The 13,237-nt window shown below is 36.1% G+C and overlaps 1 protein-coding gene across 1 annotated transcript in view; it reads right to left on the reverse strand.

The window, feature by feature from the left end:
- The window catches only part of CCDC178 (coiled-coil domain containing 178), a gene marked incomplete at both ends in the record, with an annotated part of 145,546 nt that overhangs the window by 2,329 nt on the left and 129,980 nt on the right, over positions 1–13,237 (reverse strand).

The following is a 13,237-nucleotide window of genomic DNA, read 5'->3' on the forward strand; positions in this document are numbered from 1 at the left end:
GCGAGAATTCAAATTCACAGGGAGAAAACCACAACATGTATGCATATTGTGTGCATACTCTGCAGGATTCTTTTGTTCTCTTTCCTGTGACAATATAAAGCCTAAAAAGGTGTTTTGGCAAACATCAGCAACAATAATCCCGATAAACAAACCAGAGCCAGAGAATTTTTCCAGATCCTGAGGTCAACGAGCACATGGATGGGCTTTCCTGGGCCCCTTCTCTATAGTCTAATACAGAATTAATTGTTTGTGTGTGTTTCCCATTCAACATGTACGGGTAACCTGGGTACCAGGTGCAGCAGTGCAGCCCACTAGAGAGATGCTCTCAAGGGTATAAAAATGGGAGAATGTGTATTATACATGTGGATGTGGGGAGAGACACCTAAATACGAATTGGAAATAAATACCCTGGGCCACTATCCCTGAGAAAGGCACAAGTTGTGATGGTGCTGTGGCCAAATGCAGGAATCATGAGATTTGGGGTGAAATGTCTAAGTGGATGAAACTCCTAAGAAAAGTGACAGAAAAGGAAGGCAGTGGCAAGATTATTTCACTGACTTACTGATCAATTTTTCCAAGATTTTTTTTGTTTTACACTCAGTAAAGAAGCTAATGTTGGAATCAGTGCCTCTATTTTTGGTGTTCTAATTTCTAAAAATGCTCTGGAATTGAGTGTAGTTCGATAATTCAGTTTGTGTTTTTTAATAACTAAAACAACCACCGCCAGTGCAATCTGGTCTGGAGTATCAGTACATTTTATTTGGAACTGTCTTTTAGTAATGAAATAAAAGTGATATTAACATATATTGTAAATGTAGCTGAATGTAATTTTTAATAACTAAAGTTTACAAGTGGGAAAACTAATCATCAGGTGATAGTTTATTAATGAAACTGACTTGATTTCAAAATAGATTTAATAAAATGTGTAAGATTACATTGTCTTAAAGGAAAATTTTATGTGCTGGTTCATTGGAAAAATGATACTGATATGTGTGTGTCAGGCCAAGTTTGAGCAGGCACGTGGATTCCCACTAACTGAAAACTGAGAGCTGTGGATATGTTCTGTCAATCCTGAAGTAAAAAAACCCCAATCCACACAACCAAAAAACCCCACGACAACAACAACAACAACAACCTGTACATTTTACCTCTGATCTCATTTCCATTAAGGATTTAAATAAATGGATTACAGTCATGTAAAATGAATTTTCAAATTAAGCTGTAGACTTCAGTGGGAGTAATTTGATTCTCAGCATAACTTTTACTGAGGAAGTGCTTGATTTTTTTCTGGGTGCCATTTCAATCAAGTGTTTATGAAGACTTCGGTTATGGAAAAATTTCCAATTCTTTCCCTAAAGAAGTTCAACTTGTAAGAAAGAAAGAAAGAAGCCTACATTTTACAATGTACTAAGTAAATTAAGTTTATGGAAGTCTTATGCTTTATTAGTGTTTCAATGAAAGTAAAATTTAAATTTGGAAACTAAAACCCATTTATTTTAAACATACAATGACATTAAATATGGTCACTTATCTTCAATTTGCTCCATTAGTTTGACAGCATCATATACTAATAGCTCTCAAATCATAAGAAATAAATACTAAAATAAAAGGCAATCTTAATGCTTGATTTTCACACAGACCTAAATTAGGTGTAATTGTAATGAAACTATTGGATTTAAAACAAGTAAACTCTGAAAATCAGGCCCCCTGTCCCTAGTAGCGCTTACTGACTTTTCATTTGTCAGCTGTTCTACCTAATGTCTTGCAGGAATAGCAAGGTATGAGGATATTTGAGCCAGATTGAAAAGCTTTAAAACAGGTGAGTAGCTTAATTCTTTTCCTTATGAAACTAATTTCATAACAATACTCCTTTTTGGAGACCAAGAAAGACTCATTTGCTGGAGGGGGAAAAAAGGATGAGAGCAAGGAATGAACTTTGGCCACGTAAATTCCTTTCTTGAAACATCATGCCCACAGTCAAGTAGTAACTGCCCAAAGAGCACATGAATCTCAAATTCCCCTAAGACTTATCCTCAAGCATTTTAGTTTAGATGTGCAAAATATTGTTTGATGAGTATTGTAACTTGGAAGTATCGTAAAATGAACTCCTGGAGAATCAGCTTCTTCCTAGATGTGTAGCAGATGCAGTTATGATTCTCATTTAGTGGTGCAAACTTGTTCTCTCATATACTACAGTTTAAAGTTACTTAGAAAAGAGTTCCTAAGAAGTAAATAATTTAATGTGCTGCCTGAGGGGAGAAGGGATTAACTGCTGCAAACCCTCTTTTGGTGCAGATGCAGAATATCTGAAATATGGGAAAATACAGTAAATCAACAAGATAACCAGAAAAGTATGCAAACCCCCCATAGGAATAATCATAAAGAGAAATAAAATGTGAATATAGAATTGGAAAATGTTTATACTGCCTAAGAAACCAGCAATCATAGCAGCATCACAAACACACTGCAATGTGGAGTCAAGCCAGTGGTCCATCTAACCCACCCAGCAATGATGGTGATGAGAGAAGAGTAAAAGGGCAGAATAAACACATGCAATATTTCTTCCATACATTTTCCTATCCCAGAGAAGACAGATGAGATCAGACTGAAGATATTTTTTGCCATAATTCCCCATGTTCAGTAAGTATTCCTAAATTTCAGAACACCTCCTTGTAACTACAAGGTCATGCTTCTGAGTTTCCACAGTGTCAGATACTTCTCCTGTTGTCCCTGTAGCATACATGGAAACTCAAGAAAGGGAAGCTTTGCATTAAACTAGAAACAAATTCATTCAGAATCTCTGAAAATAGATATTAAATGCTCTGTAGGACTGAGCAGCCATAAAGACAGCTTGTACTACTCAAGGCTAAGGAGTGTTGCAGAAAGCGGAAAGTCACAGAGTAGCTTGCTCTGGTTTCTCTCCATCATGTCCCCAAGGACATTACTGTCCCAGGCAGGAGTTGCCCCACCATACAGGAGGGACAGAAAACTGCAAAGGTTGCTTCAGAGGCATCCACAACAGCTGTGACAAGCTGGCATGTTAACGCCACTCATGAAACTGCTGTGACCCATCAAAGTTTTGGAGGAGCTAAGCGCAAGAAAGAAACTCTTTTCCTGGGTCTTCAGCTCTCAGTGCCAGTGGATGCAGCAGAACTGATGCTAAGTGCTGATGCTATACAGACTGTGTATCCTTGTGGATACAAGCAAGGATAGCACTACCACAAGAGAACTTCTTCAGTTTTCATTTTCTTCAAAATCATCCCTGACAAATGAGTAGTTCTCTAAGGTGTAGTTCTTTCCAACCCACTCTCACCCCACGAAACAGAGAAAAATTTCAAGGAGAGGTTTCTTTGTGCAAAGCTCCTCAGATCCCTGAATCAGCTGATAGTAGCATCTTTTAATTTGTTTCAAAACCACATTTCTGCTCTGCTACCACATGCATGCTCAGTTCCCACAGTGCTTGGGCTCAGAAGATTATCCCATTCACTTTGGAAAAAAACACTTTTTAAGAGAACACCTAAAAGCAAGGATCTAAATTTGATCCCTCAGTCCTCAGCCTGATCACAAAAATGTACTTATAAGAGCCTGTGAGCACAAAGACTGTGACAGAATTTACATGGAACATCACTTAAAGGAAGAGTGGTTCTTGTTTCTCCAGCACAAAGTTTGAGAAAAGAATAAGGATGGGGATACTTTATAGAGAAACTGTATGCATTCGATTTAGGTAGATAGAAAAAAGTAAGGGGAATTGGACAGCAATGTGATGGCTTGACCTAACTGGTATTGTAACATTTTTATTTGCTTTCTGCTTCTGTCCTTAATTGGTTCCTTCTAGCTAGCAGCAGCCCTCCAGAGTACACAGTCAGATGACAGTCATGTTATGTCAATCCTGTGACAGATGTTTACTGATTTATTCTTAGGAAGGATTTGGTTTCCAGAGCTATCTTCCCAGGCATAAGCAAAAATCATAACGTGAGAGGGTTTCATTTAATTCATAACTTTGTCCTCTCATGGTACAGGTATCTATGTAATTAAAAAAAAGGAAACAAATGTTTACAACCAAGTTGCATTATGATAACAAAAATGAAAAAAAAGAAAGGACTGAAGTTTAGAAAATGAACCCAGTACTCTGGTAAGAAGGAATAGGTAGAAAGGAATAAGGACGGAGAAGCAACAAGCTGAGGCATCACATTGGAATCCTGAATATTTTTAAAGGATACATTTGGAGAAGATAGTTACTGGATTCAAAGAAGTAAAATCTCATAGTAAAATAATGTAAAGCATTTAATTCCTCAAATGCAACTTGGGAAGATTATATTGCCTGTTGCAAGGAGTTTATTGTAAGGAATTTTCTGTGTGAAATGCTTGATTGAGTCAATCAAAAGATGGGATATTACACATTTGATAATTTTGCACATGACAGACAGGGTTTTCATACCGGTAGGTCATTTGATTCTCTGCAGGTGACTCTGTTGGTTTCTGGAATATTATACTGTGAATTACATGTTACACAAATGAAAGGGTGTTATAATTCTGGATAACATTGTATTTGATTCTATAAACATCTTTAGGCCTAATGCAAAGATCCCTTTGAATAATTTATCCAGCTAAGTGTCTGTGGTCCCAAACTTCTAATTTAAAAATGTTGATAAATGAAGTATCTCTTTAGCTAATAAATGAAGTATCTCTTTAGTTATCCTTTGTCAGCAACATTCATTTTAATGGAAAGTGAGTTTACAGGGTTACATGATTGAACTACTGAGCCAAGTCAGTGTTGGCAAATGATGGGCTAAATTATTGATGTTACACACTAATGAATTCTGATGAGAAATAAAATACAGACATTACATTTCAAGTGGTTCATAATTATTTTTGCACTTTAAAAGCAATTTTATTCTTTTTCCAAATCATACTGGTTCTGTAAAACAAAAACATAGTTAGTGATTATAAGCAAAATTATTGAGTTTGAGGCAAAAACGCTTCTGTAAGTTTTCTTATGCAAGTATATTGCTATTCACACTAGGATTCTGATTTCTTCTTATACTTCTGGGAGAGGATAATTAAATTAAATGTCTAAATTTTTAAACTGCTGTCTTTAAACAAAATAATCTACTTTGCAACCATGGTTAAGAGTTCAGTAGATGAGTTTATAATCTATGATATATCATCATGTTTGCTAGAGATGTTCTGAGCTACCATAATTAATTCAGGTGATGACAAAAACAGAAGAGCTGCCAAGAAGGAGCTTTCAACATGTAAACAGTTTATCATTAAACCTGTGTTTTGATATATGCTTAAAATGGGTAGAAGGAGGTTACTAAACTTCAAATAACCCAAAGTGATGTTGTAAGGTTGAATCATTAATTTAAAATGTAATTTCTCTGAGCCTTTACTCACTGTACTGGATAAAGAAATTAAATTCTGTAGTTTTTACTAATAAAACCAGAGCTAAGCATTTGCTCATTTGGCAACAGAATAACTTCATAAATCCTATTCTTAATCTTTTCTTCCTACAAATGGGCTGTATTTAACTTTTCTTAATTATACACCGAAAATTTCTGTCAATTGCTGGAGAAGCAAAACTATGAAGTGTTGCTTCATTTTCTTAACAACTGAATAACCATCTTACTTGTTGGATCATTGTTGTATTTTGCTGTCAATCAAAACCACCACTGGTATCTTGAAGGAGCAAATACATGTGAAACCATTGCGGTTTTACTTGAGAAGGGAATTTTGTGAACCAAATTATTGGTCTTTGAGAGGTTGTCATATTTGGCCAAGGTCTCAAAAGAGAGATTCATGAGCTAGAGAATCATCACATAAACCTCAGTGTTACCTATAATTTAGCCTTAAACTTTTCACAGAACTGTAATAAAATATTTTGAGATATTTTGATCGTGTATCAGCTTTCCCATCCTGTCCCAGATAGTCATAACACACCCACTCAGACCACGGCAGCTAAGCTCTGCACAGAGGTTCAAGGATACCTATGCAGTTTTCTAGGGAGAACTTTAATTAATTATTTCTGGATTTTGAAACACTGGTCTTTAAATTACTCCAACTAATTTTCCTCTAATAGGAAGGACTCCTCCTGAACTGTAGGTAGGGTTGAGAGCATTGCATATTGTGAAAGTTGTCATGAATTTGCTTTTATAGTATCCATTCTAATATCTTCTTCATTTTTTTTTTAATTACAACATATCAAAAACTTAGGCATTGAGCTCTGAAAACAGTTTGCCCATGATTACTAAATGTGAGCTTGAGCTCAGTAGCTCTGAAAACCACAGTTTTGCAAACTTGAGCATGGTGATTGGCAATGCTTCTCCTGCAGTAGTATCTCAGGACTGCTGTGGTTTGAGCTGGGTCTAGGGGCTTTAGACTAGGTGTCCTGCTTGTGCTCTCATTTTGCCCAGTAGGTGCTGGTGAAGGAGGAAGTGTCTTGATTTGAATGTGACAGAGAAAGAGCCAAAATGGAGCAACAGCTGGATTTGGAGAAGGCTTTATGAGGTTATAAAATTGAGCTGCAGGGAAGGAAAGCTGTCAGTGGTCTGTCAGATCAGGGTAAAGCCTGGAACTGGCAGGTCTCAGAGGCTGAGAGGTAGAAGAAGGTGACCACTGGTTGGGAAAAAAAGATGGAGGCTAGGACTTGAGAGAGCAATAAGGAAACAGAGGAAAATGGAAATAGGCAGTGCCAGAGATTAGGCCTAGAAAAGAAGTAGGAAGGGAGAGCAGACACGGCTGGGCTAGCAGTCTGGGAATGAGGTGCAGGAAAGAGGTTTGACAGTAGTCTAGGATGAGATGCAGCACAGACACTGGGTTGGGAAAAGCAGACTCTATGAGCTGGAGGTGCTTTGATTAGTCAAAAAGTTTGAGCAGTAAATTAATGAATGGTGCACAGACAGCAGTCTACTACAGTTATTTTTTACTCCATTAGTTAAAGGGGCAGATTAAGTTTATTGTTACTAAGTCTGATGGTCAAGGTAAGAGCCAATATAATGGTTTATATTCTTGGAGATTTGAGAGTTTAAAAAAAGATCTTGCAAGAAAATGATTAAGATTACAAAAACCTCGTACTCAATGTAGAAATGCTAGGATTTCAATTATTTATATGGACTTTATTCAGAGTATTTTGTGTAAACATTTCAACACAGATTTTAGTTACTTATGTAAAAAAAGTAAAATTTATGCTACTTCAAGAAATAGATATCCAGTTGTCTTCAGGTTCTGCAAAAGGCGTCAAGCAAGGCAACTTTAATATTTTTTTGCAAACTTCTCAATCCATTGTAAGTATTTCAGCACATTTTTATTCCATTGAGCTTTAAAATGTCAGTCTCTCAGGGAACACAGAGAATAATCTGAGGTTTAAAGACGGCTGTAGAAGTGACACGACTCAATTTTTAAGAATCTGGAAGTCATGTGGTTCGTCTCTTTTTGTCTTTTAAGACCTACTGGTTTGAGCAGCCCTGCTGACAGTAAGAGTAGCAGAGAGAATATGCCTGCCAGTTCCTCAGATTTGACTGGAGTTTTGAGTGTTTGGCCCACAAATGTGAGTAATCAGGCCTACAGGTGGAAAGAGCAAGAATTCACAGACAGAATTTCTGGCTTATAAATCTCTTTAGGGGGAGAATAAATTTTGCTGAATGAAAAAGGAAGTTTGCCTAGTAATTTCATCATCCTTTAAAGTCTGATATATAGCTACCTTTAATAAACTCTTAATTCTGTAATTTATGTTTCGCTATTGAAAAAAATTATCTATACATTTCTATCAGTCAGCACATTTTAAATTATTAAAACATTTCTGTGTGTACATGTTAAGAAGTGAAAGAAAGTGGACATTTAGGTCTATTCTGGTAATATACAAAGTCGGATTCCAGTAAGTGGTGCTGAATAGTGAAAAAATGTAACTCTTAGGAAATCTTCTTTCAGAAGAAATTTAAAAATAAATCTCTTAGATTAGCTGTCATCCTTCCATTTTCTGTTAGGTCACAATTTTTCGTACTCAAAATACTGATACATACTTCTACACAAATATTCTCTATTCAAAATGTACACCTGCAACTAAACTAAATGATTCCTCTCCGAAACAAAGCTGATTGGGTTAATCTTAAAAACACAAAACGAACTTGTTTCTCTGCAGAGACCATTTTCTAGCCTCCATCATGGACAGGTAACTAGGAGAACTGTTTGTCTTCCTATTATACACTTGAGCTTTTAGGTGGCAACCACATTTCTGAACTCTTTGACTCACGTCATATTGATTTCATATGGCGAAACTTTTAAGTAAGCCATAGAAGAGTTGAAGCAGTTAGGTGTTTCTGTGCAAGCTAGGAAATGTTTGTGGTTATATAAGGGTATATTTGGGCATGAAGCTTTGAAAAATAAAGGGTTTATGAGAAGCTTAAGAAGCTTGGTGCGTTAAGGCATAAGTGGCATAAAAATCTAAATGGAGCTGAGTTGTGCCAAATTGTATGTACACTTCACTTAAAAAATGGTAAAGGAAATTATGTCAGAATAAAGATATTGGAGTTTTGCCATGTGATAAGCAAAATCACAGACCATGAAAATGAGGCAAAAAAATCAAGCAAGTTCTAATTTCTTCTATGAGTTTGGCTTATTTTGAGACTGCTTTCCCTTCTCACACTGGAAAGGTCACTTTCATCATGCAGCAACAAAATAAATGGTCATGAACTTTTAGTGTCCATGCCATGGCAGCTGTATTTGTCACTAAATCTACACAATATGTAAATTCAAAGATTTTGGTGAATGTTTGTCAGGGTCATCAACTCAATATAGAAAAATCTAGAGAAAATAATTGCTTTAAGATTTTAAACAAAATGTGAGATCAGGTTTTGAAGAATTCCAGATGTTATTATTCAAAATTCATAAGCATTTGAGAGGAAAGCCATGTATTTTTAGAAACTATACACTGGATGCTGATTTCCATGTTTTTTTTAGAACATGATTAACTAAGTAACACATTTTTCAACTCATAAGAATTACCCCCATGAGCAGAAGCAAAAATAGCTTGTCTCAATTCCCCTGCACTGTACAAGATAAATATTTTATAAATGAATAATAAACCCAGAAAAATGTAACTTGAACATTTTATATGGTTATTATGAATAAATGTTACTAAACACAAAAGCTTAGAACTAATTAAAAGGTGTGCAGCCATGTCCCCTTAAGAAACATTATCTGTCATCCAACCCCATATGTCTCCAAGACAAGACAGAAACAGCAAGACTGCTAAAGTGAAATCAGCAGGCAAAAAAGGCACAACTGAGTGCAATCAGCGTAAATGGTGATAACTCAACCCATAACAGAGAAAAATAAAAGAGAAGGCGTACAGATTTTGAAGAGCATCAGCCCTGAGGGACACCATAACACACCTGTGTTAATAAGTTAGAGAACAAAAGATGTGTTTAAACTGGCTACCACCTGACAGCTAAGAAGCAAGTTCAGAATGTGTGGATTCCAGAGAGCAAAAGGGTAAAACTGCTTGCAACATGCAGGGTTCCAGTTTCTCCTGGCCTTAGTGGAACCACACTGAATTTCTTGTAAGGAGGTAGAACAGGGTGGCATGAAAAGCACAGTTCTGCACAGTCAGTAAAATATTTCCTCCATTAAGAGTTAGTATCCACTGAGGTGCCTGTGGCAGCTTCACCAAAAAATTCAAAGCCTTAGTAAAGAAGAGTCACTCCTTACTCTGGTGGCCCCTTGCAAAATTGCTCTAATAAAGACAAAACAGACACCAAAACTCTTCTGGTGTAAATTGGTGTATTTCAGTGCAGTGGACTTATTTTGAACTACAAGAGCTTTGCCAAAAAGTTTTAAGGATTTCAGGCTAATCGAGCAACTTGAGTAAAACTGCAGAAAATACATAAATAATCACAGCAACCTTCAGTCAGAGTGACAGACTTTGCGTTGATTGGTGCCTTTTTCTTTGGTGCCTTATGTAGCTATGTCCACCTGATGAAAATGGATAAAACTGCTACCAAGTGAGGCATTTCTAAACTCTAAATTCTGATGATCAATTTTTGCATCACTTTGTGCTGGTGTGAATGGTTATCAAAGCTGCTGATCCATTAAAAATTAAACCAATAATCTTGCATTTAATAAAAGGTACCTTTGTCTTGCCACCATCAGAAAAGGTATGTGTGAAATCCTTTTAAGTTACAATGAGAATAGCAGTGATGTTATCTTTTCCTGTAGCACTTTGACCCCCAAAATGATTCTGATATGACTATAGTCAAGATAAATCATCTAAAAGGATGGTCTAAATTGAAGACTGTCAGAATTAAAGCAAAGGCACAGTCCCAACTAAAGCTACATCTGCCATCATATATCATTTTTGCAATTAGATAGCTAATTGAACTTACTCAAGAGCCAAGTTATTGAAACTACAAAACATTACTGGAAAAGCAAAAGTAATTAACATAATAAATACCTTGCCTGTACACTAGGTACAAAAGGTTTTACATATTTTCAGGTTTTTTCAGAATTAAAGAGATTACTTCTATTATTTTCTGCTGGACTAAAAATTTATTTAGTAATTGTTGAAGGATTTTTGAAGGCTGAAATCCTCCAGTAAACCATAGAACATGGACTGTGCTGACAGTGATGGTAAAACACCAGAAAAGTATATCTATAATGGAGTGTGTAGAATTTTCTTTGACTACCACAATAAAAACAAAGTCTCTTTTCAGAGCTGTGGTGCATATATGCAAACTTCCCAGAATAAAAAGAGCAAAGCACTGCTCATGCACTTCTAAAGCATTTCCACTGCATTTTCTCAAACAAAAAATATCTGTAGACTGTAATCTCTCAAATTCGGCTACTGGTTGCAATCAGAGGCAGTAAAGAAATTTTTTAAAAAGGTAGAGTACCAGAAGATGAAATAGTCTCACTCAAGGAAAAGCCCTGCACTTTGCTCTAAAGAAAAATGAAATGATGAAGAACCAAAACTGGAAGTATAAATTATTTCAGTCATTGATCTCTGTTCTAGTAATTGATTTGATTGCAAACTTATTTATTCTTTGCTATTAATATGGAAGAATATCTTATCCCATTTTTTAAGATCACAATTGAAATGCTCAACGTTAAAATTTCATTTTCTGCCAGAAGTGCATTCAGAAAACATACAGACACTAAGTAATCAGTTAATTATTCCAGCTTCCAATGCAAATGTTAAATATTGAAAAAGAAAATGGCTACAAAGATAATGATAAAACCCAGGAAATATGTATTTAAAAGTCTGATTGAAAAAAAATTAAAATTGCATTTTGGTTGTTTTTAAAGAAATCTTTTCATGTTACTAAACAGGACTAATGTTGACAAGTAATGATGAAACCTCTGGTCAAATCTGTCTTCTCTTCTGAGGCAGCTCTTTATTTTCACATCACAATTCTCCCAAAACTCTGATGCTGGGTATAACTGGAGGGTGTTGGTAGTTAAAAAGCACCTAGTGAAAAGGCAGAAACCTCCTCCATTATCTACTTTTAAGTCTCTTTTTGGATTTCACCCAGGTCACGGCTTCTGTAAAATATTAGAAAACACTTAGGCAGCCAATGTACTGTATCTGCTGCCTCTCCTAATGCACTCTTCCTCTGTCATTCACCTGCTCCTGCTTGCTCTGGTCAAGGAAATGCTGGGACAGAAGCTCTGATGAGCAGGAATCACCATTTTGCCACACACTTCTCAGTGCAGCATGTTGTCATCCTCATACTTTAATGTTAGAGGGTCACTAGGAACAACAAACTCAGGATATTTCTGGCTGAGAGAAAAGGAAGGGAGAGGAACAACTGTCAGATTTTATTTTGGATGTGTGTGTCACTATGTTAATGTCATCGGTGAGAGAACTTAATTAGCAGAAGAATAGATTGATCTGACAACAACATATTTACAAAGACACCAGTCCATATATAATTAAACAACTTCCAAGACCTCCAAAATATAAAACCAGCACATTGCTGAAGGGAAGTCCTCTCTTATACACACCTTGGTAATTGCTCTTAGCTGAACTACTTCCATTTTAGCTTTATATTTTTTCCTTGTTCGTTATTTTAATTTTAAGTTATTATCAGTCAAACTGCTTAAAAACATAGAAAGAATATCAGAACACCAGAAAAGGATCAGAATATCAGAAAAGTATGTAGTGGATAATAAAAGCAGAGAGGCAACAGAATGTTTTCCGCACTTTGAACAAGACATTGTCAAAGGTAGGTCCAAGCTACTCAGTTCTGAGCACCCTCAGGTGGTGCTGGGTCTTACACCTTAAAAGCTTAGTTTAGACTTGTTTCCTGCTAGTTGAGTTATTCAGGTTGACAAGATTTACTGGCATGGGTTCTCAGCAGGGACAGCATGCATGGAAAAATGTGTGCTAAGGTGAAGGTTTTCTGCCACACTCATCCATTGTTACAAGGACTGGCTGTTGGCAGAGGAGTTCCAATGCAGATGAGGTTTGCAGTACAGCTATTAAAATATTGCAGAACATTAGATTAATGTAAAGATTTGTGTGTGGGGAAACCGTCTGCCACCTGTGGCTTCTATGTCACCCTTATTTATATTCAGGAGCTTTGGGCTGCCCCCAGATCACCTCTGTTCTCCTGCTCACTACTGGAGTAGTTAAACACAGGAGAGAACAGAAATCATCTAAGAAATCCCCCCCTGCAAGAATCAAAAAGAAGCTTTTCCATTTTTTCAAATGCTAAATGAGGAATCTGAATGAAAAAACGTGTTTTCACTGAGGCCAGTGCAATATTTGGCATATGTAACAACCCAAAAATTCCATATAATTCCATAAAAGAGTATTAAAACCCATTACAAAAGTATAAAATCTGAATATATTTTTATCTTAATTATTTGTATTGAATTTCTGATTTTGGTATGATTGGGATTTGGTAAATCTCTTGCATAAGTAGAACATGTATGATTCCATGAAACAAATACAGAAATTTGGAATTTTGAAATAAAAAACCTCTTTAGGGAGATACTGAAAACAGATTGTGATGCTGATGTAACTTAATGGAATTCTAGAACTTACTCAAGTTAGATTTTACTTTAATGCATCGGATAATAAGTGTGAAGTGTAATTACATAATATTAAAATGTAGTAAAATTGTTTCAGCCATCATACAACAAAGCTTGACTGTTAAATATTAGACAACAGAGATTGCAAGAAAATGCTGCACTAAAGCTGCACCAGCAACGTAACTCCTTTTGCAAGGAATAAGTCTGA

Source organism: Coloeus monedula, assembly GCF_965178545.1.
Source record: "Coloeus monedula genome assembly, chromosome: 1".
Lineage (NCBI taxonomy): Eukaryota > Metazoa > Chordata > Aves > Passeriformes > Corvidae > Coloeus > Coloeus monedula.